A 13,169-nucleotide genomic window follows, 5' to 3' on the forward strand; every position below is an offset into this window, starting at 1 on the left:
AGCTGTGCTGTGCATGCATAGGTGTGCGCCGTGCACGGGCAGATGGACGCGTATGTGCATAAAGTGCATGTATGTAACACCTATGCTGTGCACGTATGGAACGGAGCTGCAGATGCACGCAGATCCGTGCACACACGGCTCCAGCTGCTCAGTGCCAGCTGTGTGCGTGTCGCTCCCTGCAGCTCCGGGGTGCAATGGGCCCAAGCATCACCTCTCCCACCACCCCCACCCCAACAGCACTCTGTGCACCCCTCCCACTTTTTGCAGCGTGCTGCTCGTTGGGGGGTGTGTGTAGTGATGCACCGATGCCTGCTTGAAATCTATGTATTTTTAATATATAATTGGGCACGAAAGCCTATTTGCATGGAGTGTTAATGCGCCATCGGCCGTGTACCACCGGGGTGGGGGGAAAGGGGATGGATGCACCGACCGCTGCTTGTTATGAATGCACTGTACCCGTTGGCACAGCCGCTGTTTGCACGAGGAGAGGTACGCGAATGCACCACTGCCTCTTTGCACGGGGGGGGGGGGAGGGGAAGGGGGGCTATAAAAGCACTGCTACCCATTTGCCCCGATGCCTGTTTGAAGGGGGGGGGGGGTGGCGTGCCGTGCAACACCAACCTTAATTTGCACGGCGGGGGCTGTGCACGCACCGATAGCCATTTGCACTGCGGGGGGGGGGGAGTGGTGGAAGAAGCTGCGCACACCGCACCGCCGCCGCTCGCACGGACCGCGCGGCTCCTTCCCCCCTCCCCCCACCCCCCGGGCAGGAGCTGAGCGCGGGGGGAGGGGTGGGGCGAAGCCATCCGCTCTCGCCGCTCTTTGGCTGCGGCCGCGGCGCTCATTTGCATGTGGCGGGGGCTCCCCTGTCACGTGGCTGCGCGCGGGGCGGAGGATCGGGGCCCGTTGAGGGGAGAGGCGGGAGGGGGGGCGCACTTCCTGTTTGAGAGCGGCGCTGGGCGGGGCGGGGAGCGCGGCGGAGCCTCCCCGCGCTCTCGCGCTGCCCGGCGCGGCTCTTGTCAGTTAGCAACAAAATGGCCGCGGCGGCAGCAGCTGTGCTCCTGAGGACGGCGGCGGCGGCGGAGGTGGCGTCCGAATCGGCGGCGCGGAGGAGCAGCGGGGGCCCGGCTCAACAGCACTGAGCGGACACCGAGAGCGAGCGGCGGAGAGCGGCCCCCACCCGCTGCTGCAGCCCGGCCCGAACCCCCGCCCCGGGGGCACCTCCGCTGCGTTTCCCCCCCCCCCTCCGGAGGGACTCCGCCGGATCCTCCCCTCCCGCTGCTTCCTGCGGGGCGGCCCCGCGGTGCGGATCGTCCCGGGAGGGCGCAGCGAACGCCGCTCCGGGCGTTGTTCGGGGGGGGGTCCTTTTGCGGGACCGTGCCCCGGCGGGCCGCGCTGTATTTCGCTGATTTGATTCTCCTGGTTTTTTTTTTGATTTGCACTTTTCGCCTCCTCAGATGCCCGTCCACGCGGACTGAACCCACCGGGACGCGGCAGAGCCCCTCCCGACCCGGTTCGGATCTTCGCTGCAGCGCGGACCGTGCGCGCCAGGCACGGACTGAGCCGCGCTGCGCTCCGCCGGGAACCGCCGTTGCCCCGCGCCTCCGTGCGCGTCCTCCTCCTCTGTGCCGTTGTTTTTTCTTTTTATTTTCTTCTTTGAGGGGGTGTCGACAAACGACGACAACAACAACAAAAAAACTTAAATTTTTTTAATTATTATTTTTGGCCGTGTGAGATTTTTTTCGCATCGATTCGTGAAATTACGGGTACAATTACAGAAAGAGAGGGAAAAAAAAAAAACACCAACAAAACAAACCAACCACCACCAACACAACAAACAACCTTTAAAATAAGAAAGGAACGCGTCAGTGAGACCCCTCCATCGTAGACGACATCCCTGCTCGTTTCCTCACAGCGAGACCGAACCGAAAGCTGCCAAAGAGCCCCGCACAGAGCAGACCAGAAGGTGAGGGCGCCGGGCTGTGCGGGACCCGCGGGGCTCAGCGTTCTGACTGCGGCGGACGGAGCGTTGTTGCAGTGCGCTGTGTGCGGCTCGGGGGCCGCGGGTTCGAACCCCGGGGGTTGCGGTCGTAGCGTTAGGTCGTATTGAAGGCTGATCCCCTAATGTGTTGCAGGGCTGGTTATGGGAATTAATTGCTAACCTTAGAGTTCAGTGTCTTTCTCTGCATACGCTGCTAGTCGTACTTCCTGGCTAGTTGATCAGCGTGCGGCTGCGAGGCCGCTCGTCCCGCAACACCACGGCCTGTTTAAATTTAGCCGTAATCCTTATTACGTCATGGCCTTTCTGCTGCAGAATTCTCCCTCCCTCCCGCAGCCGTCCGCCTCGGAGGGGTTACGCCGGGCGCGTAGCGCTGCGCGTGCGGACGGGTTTACGCCATCCGCGTAGTGCGGTTACGCCGCCCGCGTAGCGTTATACTGCGTGCAGCCCCGGGCATCGCTTCGCCGCGGTGCGGAGCTGCGCAACACGCGGGCGCTCCCGGCCCGGCCCCGAGGAGGAGCGTTCGGCCCCGGCTGGGATGGTGGTGCCCGGAGCCTGCCGGATGGAAGGGTGGTTGGAAAACCTGCCGTCTGTCTTCATTTTAGGTTTTATTCATTTCTACGATGAGTCTTTCCTATTAATGAAAGAACTTGTGCTTTTCCTGACTTCCATCGTCTTTTGTTTACCCTTAGAGGAAGCAGTCCTGGCCTTTTGTACTTGGGCCTTCTAAGACTTTGACATTTCCTAAGCATAAAAGCGTAATTGGGCACAAAAGTACTTCTAAGGCGGAGCACTCGGAGCTTCCGAGTTCCGTACTTTGCCAAACAGTAATAGCGAAGCGGGGTTAGGCTGAAGGCTTTACCAAGCAGAGCATCTCCCCGTGTCTCAAACTGTTGGTTAGCCTTAACCTTACAGAAAGTGGAGTGTTACAGCAGCCTAGAAGGATAGGAAAGAAGGATTTTATTTATGCTTTTGGCTCCCTTCATTCAGAAAAGACTCTTCATCCCGGTAGGGATTTGCTGCCTGCTGTCAGCTCGGGCTGACCTACAATTCCCCGTTCACAGCGAGGTGCAGCTCCTCTCCTCAGTGGCCATTTGGTATTAAAACCCAGCAGAAGGGTTTGGTTTCGGTTTGAGCTGCGAAGCCTTAACCAAGAGCCGTCTATGTGGGAACGGGTAATATGTTAACTTACATTTATTTCCTCCTAGCAGCTGGCCTCGCAGAGATAAACAAGCGCTTTTCCAAATGCTGTCATCTGGCCCCTTTCCAAAACAAGCTGAAGGAGGAGGTCAGGGGTGGAGCCATCCTTTCCTTTAGTAAAAAGAGGCTTTCATTTGGAAAGAATTGCTGGATAGTCTTGGCTACCGGAGCTGCAGCTTTAAAAATAAAATGCTCAAACCTTTACGAACCGAAGCAGTCCGTTACTCATCTCTTAATGCATGTGCTGCTGCTGTTGGAAGGTATAGCAGCTTGAAGGTAGAATTCACGTTGTTTGTTTTGTTAAATAATCAGTGCTGTATGTAAGACTTTGAACATGAGAAGTGAGTGATTAAACATTTATCATCTTTGGTTACAGTGGAGATGTGCAACACAAGGGCTATTGTTTTAATTGTTTAAAATGCAGATGACAAGATAATGGTAATACCATTAGAAGGTTTCCCTTTGGCCTAGAAGCTGCAGGTAGGAGCCTGTCGATCCTTTGGTATTAAAGATGAATGATAAGGAAACCTCTTAAATGCCTGTGACGCTGCAGTCGAGCCAATTTAGCATCAGCTGATGCCTTCTAGTGATAATGGCTTGGGGTGTTCAGCTGTGTTATGAAGATATCAGCCACAGCAAATAGTGTTTAGAAGAGAAATACACTTTATTGAATGGGAAGGTGATCTAGAAGTGACAATAAATTGCGTTATTAAATGGTCTGTGTGTTTTGCACGGTCTCTTCATTGGGCAGTGCTGGTGGTACAATGAAAGATGGTTCTTAACGTGTGAAAGCAGAGGAATCAAAGTATTGTTTGATCTTGCTTTAGGATTCTGAGCTATTTATGAAAAACGTCTACCAAAGACACGGCTTAGTTTTACATCTTAATTACTGGATGTAGGTAGACCTTTGCTTATGGTATCACTGCTTAATTGTGATTAACATCACTTGGATTCCAACAAACAGTTCTGCGTTTTGTGAAACCTCATTAGCGTGCAGTTTCCTGCTTTGGCACCAATGCATTTTAATGTCTGCTGCAGGAGATAAAAATGTCTGAGTTTGGTCACAGTAACAAACTGCCTTCTCCTGCACAGAGTGCTTACAGAGCAGCTTCAGATGATATCAAAGCTGGTATCATTTGCTGAGAGTGCAGCGGCAGTTCAGAACGCGCTGCTGATTCTTTTGTCTTTTTCTGAAATGTGACATCACTTTCTTCGTGCAGGGACACTAAATTTCACCGCAGACATCTGTGAGATGGCTCGATGTGCTTTAAGCCTTCCTTCGGAGCAGCAGGAATCGACGTCGGAGTCGGTTTTGCTCTTAACTCTGGATGTGAACCAGCGCCGTAATTTCTCAGTGCTGTATTCCCAGCTGTAGTTGCAATTCAAGCTCATAAAACATTAGAAGCTTTGGCGGCAGTGAGGGCTGCGTTCTGGATGTCTTCCCCATGGGTTTGCAGCCAAGGATGGCTCGAGAGTGAGAACAGTTATCTGTGCTGCAGCAGTGCTGGCTTATGGCTGGGTGCCCAGATTGTCTGGCTTTGCACACAGCTTTAGGGTTTGCCTTTGAGGGCTGTGGAGGTGGAAGTCGTTTGTAATAAACAGCTCTCTGCAGTTTGCTTCTGAAACGCACATTCGCTTAAAGGATTGAGAAGTACATTCGCATCGACTTCGGTCTCAATCAGGAGATTCTGTTTCAGAAGCTCGCTTATGAGAATCCACTCTTGTGGATGCCCCATCCCCGGAGGCATTCAGGGCCAGGCTGGATGTGGTTCTGGGCAGCCTGGGCTGGTGGTTGGTGACCCTGCACGCACAGCAGGGGGTTGAAATTAAGCAGTCATTATGGTCCTTTTTAACCCAAGCCGTTCTGTGATTCTATGAAATGGGAACGGTTGTTTTTTTGCCTTGTATTAAAATAGGTGATGTTTATCCCACGGCTGTGTGTGTGTTTGCTTTCTTAGCAGTAAGCACTGGATTGCTGGAGACTTTTCTTTCATTTGGGAGGAAGATTGACTCGTCAAGTCGATTGGCATCCCTTTGTGTAATTAAGCCCCAGATAAAAATATGTTTATAGGTCTCGAAATAGTTATCATGCGACTACCAGCTGGAGGAAGAGAGCCCTCAGCCCAAGGGAGAAAAAACCACCTTGGGCTATGGAGTGCTTAGTGTGTGCCCACGGGCACTTCTGCAGGCAGAGCCATCCTGAATTTTCCTTAGTTTCTTGTTAGTGAGGTCTGTGTGCATTTTCCCATAGTGACTTTCCAAAGGCGTCACAGGGAGCGCCTGTGTTAGGATCTGGTCAAGAAAATTTCCCCCCCAAATGGCATGTCTGGTTCTCCTTAGCTGCACTGATTTCCCTCCTCCTCCTTTTCCCCTTCCTGTGTTCGGCCTGCCTGTTTCTGCTGGAAGTTTACGCTTTTCTCAGCAGCGCAGCAGAGGAGCAGAACTTTTATCTGGGATGGATGCAGTGCTGGCTGCGCCCTGGATGCTGCTCTGTGTGGTCAGCGTGTCCTCATATCAATAACGAGTTCAAACTGCCTGCTCTATTTTAAGCTCAGCCTGATGCTGTGCGTGGTCTGACTGGGGCTCTTAGTTCCTCAGAATCCCAAAAGGTTTCTATGGCTGATGCTAATTTCAGATGCTGACAGTGGGAGTGTTTTTAAGCAGTGGTTGTTGGTGAACAGCAGAGCAGCAGCGCGGTGCTTCGTTGCAAAGCACTGCAGGAAGAGGAAGCAGCTCAGCAGTGCTAAGAGCAGCTGCACGGACGGGTCAGCGCTGCCTGCCTTTTTGCTGTGCCCTATTCCTGTGCCATTGACAAAGAACCAGAGCAGGTTTTTGCTATTGCTTCCAATGCTTCTGATAGAGCTCAGGATATGTTTGGAAGAGTAACTTTGTAGACGTTCTTCTTAGTGTAGATGTCGGTCCGAAGTTAGGAGGTGTTGGAAGGCTTTGTAGCCCTGCAGGTGCAGTGTGCTGGGAAGGCCAGCCTGCAGCATGCCTTCTTAGCCTTCCTCTGCTGTCATTCTGTGCACCTGCAGGTTTCAACTTTCCTCTCCTCTCCCTATTTCTAATGAGTTACAAGCTTGCCTAATGCAGGAGAATTGCTTCTAAAAGGCATAGTTTGGGTTCGGCCCCATTTTCAGCTTTGAAATGGATGATTCACTTGACAGTTTCTTTTCTACCCAGGCTGCAAAATACCCCATATCTGCATGTTTAGTCCTTCTTGTCTCCATCTTCTGCTGTGTTCTGTCCTGGTCTTGATTTGTGATGCTGCAAAAACTTCCTGTTAATTCAAAATAACCCCTTGGCCTAAGAGTGCTTATCACATCTGTCTATAATGTACCTCTTCATTTTCCTGCTTGTGAAACAGTTTGGTTTCTCTTTGTGGTCTTAACTGATGTGTGTGTATATATAAATATAAATATATAAATATAAATAAATAAATATATATACAGTGAAGAGGTTCGTTGTCTTAAGCCATTTAAAAGCTATAGCATGTTGTAGTACAGGAGAAGAGCCTACTTGTGGCAATCTAAATGCTACTGAATATTTTGTAGTATGCTGATCATCAAGTGTGGGTGTCCAATCCAGGTGTAGGACTAAATCTGGTCTGTGATTGCTGCAGTCAAGAGAAGACTCTGTATAAATAGCAGAGTAAAAGAGCTTAGTGAAAGTATGATACAATTACTTCTCCAGTAGTTATTCTTCTAATCAAGCTTTTTGAAGCTTTTGAAAACGGCAATCCCAAGTCTCATCTCACTGGGCACCAAGAACACATTGCTTTTGATATTAATACTGCTACACTGAAGCATTATATTCGAATAAAGCAATGGCTGTATTACTGGGTGAATCCATCGCAATTTGCTTAATAAAATGCATTTATGAAGATAAAACATTCTTCACGCATTGGTGGAAGAACTACTAAGGTGACAACAAAACCCCATGTATTTGGAAGCAGGTGAGGTGGTTGATAGCTGTTGGTCTCTGCTGTCCGGATGGTGATGATGCTCTGACAGTCCAGCTGCACTGAAGTTGTCCCCTCTGTCAGCATCCAAACAAGCAGCAACTCATCTTTCTGGAGGTCTGTCTGCATCTTCTGATCAGATAATATGCAGACCTTTTGAGTATGGGAGGGCTGCTCTGAAAGTAATGCCTCCTACTGCTTGATGTTGGCCCACACCGTTGGAAGCACATGTTGGTGGTAGGGCAGTAGAGGTTGAACCTTCCCACCTGTAACCCATTACATTTTGTTGCTGTGTGACAGATGGCAGCGGAGGAGCAGCCTGACATCTAACATGGAAGCACGTGAAGAAAAAAATGTGGAATTCTTCTGTGAAGAAAAAATGGCACCCACTGCCATTGGGCTTGATGAATGGAGTGGGTGTGAGCACAGCCAGGCAGAGCAACAGCGGTCACCTCCCCTGAGTGTGGCATGCAGGCTCTTGTTCGTCACAAGTGGAAGTGCACAGCTGATGGTATTGCAAAACAGTAGCTGAGAATTTGCTCTACCAAATAATGCTCTCGTGCTCTTTGGATCTGTTGTACTTTCGATGGAAATAAATAGGGAGCATTACTTTTGGAGCAACCTGTGTATTTCTGAGAGTATTTGCTCCCTTGGGCATTTTATGGACTAGCTGAAGGCATGAAATGGTCATTGCAGAGATGGTGATTCACTATAAATTGATTTCCAAAGTGGTGTTTACTGCAGCTGGGAGCAGTTTGGTTCCCTAGTGGAGAGGCTGTTCGTTTACTGGGTTGAAACATGGTGATAATCCGTTCTGATGATGGGTCTGATATTCCAGTATATAATAAAAATGCCGAGTTCAGCTGTTAATTGAGTACTTGATAGATTTATCACTGGCAGGAATTGGTACCCAGATGCTTTTATTATGGAAAGTGGTGGAGCAGAAAACTTGGAAACTTAATGGAAAGAAGGATTACTTGTTCAGCAACGTGCTGCAACTGAAGATGCAGTGGAACAGCAACTAAACTGATTCAAAATGCATTTAAGTTGAGCAAAATAGTCACGGAGGGCAATGTTTTGGTTTTTGTAGTTAAATGCTAGGGATGTATTAATACAAAAACAAGTAATTTTTTTCATTTGTGTTTAAACTCCCACATATTTGCAGCGTGCAGTTTTTGAGCACAGTTCATTAGTCTGTAGTGTGTTTTGTCTTCCTTTGCTCAGATCAGATTTGGTGTTAACCTCCTGCCGAGAATTCCAGGACCCCTGACATTTTATTGTGACTCTTGATTAGCTCACCAGGGTTCCTGCTAAGAATTCTTCTTTCATTCACTTGATAAATTGAATTCCCTATTCACAGTGCCTTTAAATAGAATGGTATTTGGAAAACTCGGAGACAACAACTTGAATGTTCAATGAGCTCTCCCAACAAGTGTGAAAACGCAGAAGGAGGAAATTAAGGGCTTGCAGTCTGAAATCTTTTAGAGGAATAAACATGTTACGAGAGCATATAGCTCTGTCTTTGTGTTCCCTTTGGTCTTGCTTCCCTCCTGGCTTCTACAAGAAGGGGTGCTGTTGATGCCTGTTTTCCCTTTCTCATCTCATGCTGGTGATCCCTGAGTTGTGTCGTACCATTTGGAGCCCTACTGCATGAAGAATGGCAGTTGTTTATTTCTGAACCCCAGATGTTGAGGTCCCGAGTGGGCTCTGTCCTCGTGGTTCCCCATCAGCTCTGCCTGCCGTCCTGGTGCCACGTGCCAGCTCTGGCTCTTCTTTCAGCCGGGCAAGGCAGAGGTGCAGGATGCCATCTCCCAGGACTGCCTTCTGTAGGCTCCCGTGGCTCATCTGTGCAGTGGTTTTAATGTCACAGGAGTGGAAAGGGCCTCTGGGGATCACAGATGGGCAACAGCTGAGTCAGGTGACGTGGCTGCGTAGCTGAGTGCTGCTGTGTGGCTGTGATGGAAAGGAGAGCTGAGGGCACTGCAAACCTTACGGGCAAAATGATGCGTCGTGTTAGCTGTGCGAGCGTACCTGTCATCTCTTTTAGCTGTGTTTGCATGAAGGAGTCCTGCATAGAAGCTTCTTTCTGACTGTTTATGGTCCCCTTCACTCTGTCACCAAAGCCTGGTGATGCAGTGACATGCTGCCTGGCTGCTCCAGCTCTGCTATGGCAGAGATCAGCACTCAGAGCCCGGAGCAGAAGATCTCCTGCTTTTGTTCTGTTCCCTGACCTCCTCCTCAGCTGTGTCTGTGTGTGCTGTGCTGTGCTGGAAGTGCACTGCTCTGACATGTTCTTCAGGTCCTGCCAAACATCTGAGCAGCAGCTTGTCCATGGGTTGCCTCTGCTGCTTGGTCAGTTGATGGGTGATGTTTATTTGAGCAGCTGGCTGCTCTGGGGGCTTTGTCTCGTCACTGAGCTCTTATCTTCTCAAGTGTTTGCAGAAGACAAACGTAGTACCTGGAAGAGATGAGCACATGCTGCTCTGCTGCTGGATTGCAAAGCTGTTCTCCATCGTGCATTATGTCCCAGGAAAACTGGGGAGGGGAGAGGGCAGCTCTGCCCCGTGTGCTGCTTGGTCTGCTGGTAGATAGCAGGCCTGGATGGGAGGCAGTGCTGTGAGGCTAAATCAATTCAACCTCACTGCTCAGTCTAGAGCTTAATTTTTCAAGAAATGAGTTTGCTGGGCAAGAGGAACTGTTCCTAACGTGTTTTCAGCTGCTGATCGCCTGCTTTGGGTGGTGAATGCAGTGTGAACGAGCCTTCTCAGTTCAGGCTGGATGTGTGGCTGCCATATCCTCTGCACCCACGGTTCTGCTGTACAACTCCATAGCGTTGCTTTGCGGTACTCAGTAATAAAGACCTGACACGTCAGTTGGAAGGTTCTCATTGGAGCTCTGGCAGTGATCCTTGAGAAAGTGAGAAAGGCAGCCTGTGGATGAAAAGCAAAACCCCAAAGCCCACAGCTGTGCACTGGGACTGAGCAGTGCTGATGGTGGTCAGACCTCAGGCATCTGACCTGCTCCTTGTGGTCAGTCTGCATTCTTGGTCAGGAAAGCCTTTCTCTTTGAGATTTCCCCTGGGCTGGATAGTAGAAGCTCAAACAGGGCCAGGTTGCTCCATGGTTTGTTCTATTACTTTGTTTTTAATCTCTAATTGAATGATAATTTCTGTTGAGCCCACGTTATTTTTATTCTAATTTAATTTGCTGTGATGGTTGCTTCTATTATGTGTATATGAAGTGGGGTCACCAAAAGTTATTGTTGAGTGAATTGGAAACTGAAAGGGTCCTGCAGTAAATAGCACTTGGCACTGTCCTCGAGGTGCTGTCACAACGGAGATGCTCTTTAACCAATGATCCAAAATGGCACCGTTGGAGACACCAGCTGCTGAAGGTTGGGATGTCTTAGCCAAGCATTCTTCTTTTTTTTTCTTTTTTTCACCTGATGATGGGATTTCTATTGTAAAGGTTTTAAGAGCAGGATTATTAACTCAGTCTCTTGGGTGACCAATAATCTCCCACAGTTTCAGTAAGATATTTTAATTGAATATGATGCTTTTCACATCCTAGTCTCAGCCAAACCTGTAGTGTTTGTTGTTGTCTTTAAATGGCAGCTCCGTTCTGCTTAAATTTCAGCAGTGAATTCAGTTGTCTGTGCATGTCTGGCCACCTTAGTGAAGTGGGCTGTGATTTCAAGAAAGCCTGAAATGGGGTGTATAGGAATCAAGTGTAATCCCTCACAATTTTTGGCAGCTGTTGAGGAGAGTTCAGAGAGCATCAGAGACCTGGAGATACCCACCAGTACTCTGCACACAAATCAGCAGACAAAACCAAATGCACACCAGGATGCCGTAGAGCTGAAGCTGCATTCTGCAGTCCATGGAAGACCAAGGGCTGTCGTGATTTGTTTATGTACAGGGTTCTTGATGGGGTTTCTGTGGCTTCAAAAGCCAGGGCCCTGTTCCTGGTAATGATTGGTTTTGTCTTGCATGCTTTAAGGTCGGTTGACCAGATACTGGGAAAACCGAAGTACCAGACCCACAGTTAGCAGAGGATGATATTTTGATGTTTCACATGAAGGGAGAAATCCTGTCAAGTCAAATTATGTACTAAGTAGTGACAAATGCAGGACAGGGACGTAATTTAACAGTCAGAAGCCCCAAAGCATGGGATTAATAAACCATAAATTGAGGTCAAACAAATGCTCCTCAAGCTTCATTTATGATTCCCTGCAGGGACGCATTTTGCACCCAGACTTTCAAATTAAGGGTTTAGTTTCAAGCTGAACGTGCATACCTGTGCGTAAAGCACATTGATCAGCTTACCTTGCCCTCCGTGGTGTAGCTGAGGATGGTTTCCCAGTTAATTCCTGCCGCACTGATGCTGAGCGTGGTACCCTGTGCTGTTGCTGAATTGCATTCTGCTGTTATTCAGACCACATCCCGGGTGTATCTGCTTCTCCTGAATTCTGTCTGGCTGAGTTTTGCAGCCTCATGACTTGATGTGTTCTGGAAGCTCAGTGCACACATTTTTCCAGCAATGAAGTGATTAATAGAAGTACTGAATGCTGCTGGACATGGGTGATGTACTGCAACCAAATCCATGGGATCTCTGCCTGCTTGGAAGGGGAAGTGCTGACTGTGCCACAGTGTCACTCAGCTTGTGTTTCCCTACCCTGTTCTTAGAAAATGGCTAAAGCACAGTGTTTTTTCTTAAAGAAAGCTGTACATCTTGCTTGAAAAATCAATAAATTATATCTGTTGCATCTTCTTTCCTCCCTGTTAAAAATGGCTGTAGCTGTGCCATGGGGAAAACAACAAGCTGATTTGATGTAGCTTCTCTTCACAAATCCTTGTTAGCTGTTAGTGATGTCATTATCCCTTCCCATTTTAAGTTGTAGGTGCAATCTTTGCCTCTTTGCAAGCCTTCTGGGGTGCTGCCCTTCTCCTGCAGATCCTTCCAGGTAATCAGGATGACTTGGATACAGTTGTCCTGTGGTAAGTTACATCAGGCCCAGAGAGTGGGGAAAACCATCTGGTTTCTCTTAAAGACTTTTAAAGCTGTTCCTACTTTTGCTGCCCCATGTGTTTCCACTTTTGCCAGTCCGTGGGAGCTCACTTCAGAAGCTGGGCTGTCTCCCCAGGGTCGGGGAGCAGGCACTGAAGGACCGTGCCACGGGATCCTTGCTTGGGGCTGTGTTCTCTGGCCGTTTATGGCCAGGAAGGCAGCAGGGGATGCTGCTGGCACCGCATGGCATGTGCCCAGATGCTGCCTGTTCTTCACCTGCTCCTGGGCAGGCTGTGCCACGAAGCATCATCGAAACAAATTCTTCCTCTTGCTTGCTCCCAAGGCACTTAGCTTTGTTGTCACTGCTAATGTGCTAATTGATTATTGACTTTCTTTTCTTTTTTTAACCTGTGTTTGTTTTGGTTTTGTGTTCATTCTCATTTGGCCTGGTTTTATGGATTTCTTTCTTCTTTGAGGTGATTGGAAAGCTGGTCATTAGGGACAAGTCTGACTTCCCAATTAATGACTGAGCCTTGGTACCAAGGAGAAGGCCTGTTGCTGGTTAACTCTTGCCAGCTCTTTGCCTCCTGCTGGGATCAGCTGCAGGCAGGTCACAGAGGGCTGGGCAGAGCAAGGATGAGGGAGGAAGCAGCGTGAGCAGCGGGGCTGATGAGGAGCCCTGGTTTATCCCTCTGAAACTAGGGGCTGCTGGTGGCATGGGACCTCTGGCAGCATTCCTCCTCTGGGCTGGAGTGTCTGCATTCTCTTTTGGATTTGTCATTTCCAAGAAGCAGCACCTGGCTCTTTTCTTCTGCAGCAGCATTTCTCGGTTGTCCTGAATTGTTGCAGCCTGCCTCTCCAGTACTCACTGCTTTTTATTTTATGTATTCTTTCCCTATTTCGTTGCTGCCACTTGGAACCAGATCCTAGAGAACCTTCTGAATGGTTATTTTGTGTTTTGTGCCTCTGCTCTCCAAACCCCTCAGACTGGAGCTGTGTCACA

The 13,169-nt window shown here is 49.2% G+C and overlaps 1 protein-coding gene across 7 annotated transcripts in view; it reads left to right on the forward strand.

Moving 5' to 3' along the window:
• The first annotated feature begins 923 nt into the window (after nt 1-923).
• Nucleotides 924-13,169, forward strand: part of TNRC6C (trinucleotide repeat containing adaptor 6C) — an 88,315-nt gene continuing 76,069 nt past the window's right edge. For 6 of the 7 annotated variants that reach the window (XM_085240497.1, XM_085240500.1, XM_085240501.1 and 3 more), the window contains exon 1: nt 924-1,966. The gene's annotated coding sequence lies outside the window, so the exon portion shown is untranslated. The remainder of the gene's footprint in view (nt 1,967-13,169) is intronic. The other variant, XM_085240503.1, reaches the window with a different exon arrangement.

The sequence above is a fragment of the Meleagris gallopavo genome, chromosome 20 (assembly GCF_905368555.1).
Source record: "Meleagris gallopavo chromosome 20, MGAL_WU_HG_1.1, whole genome shotgun sequence".
Lineage (NCBI taxonomy): Eukaryota > Metazoa > Chordata > Aves > Galliformes > Phasianidae > Meleagris > Meleagris gallopavo.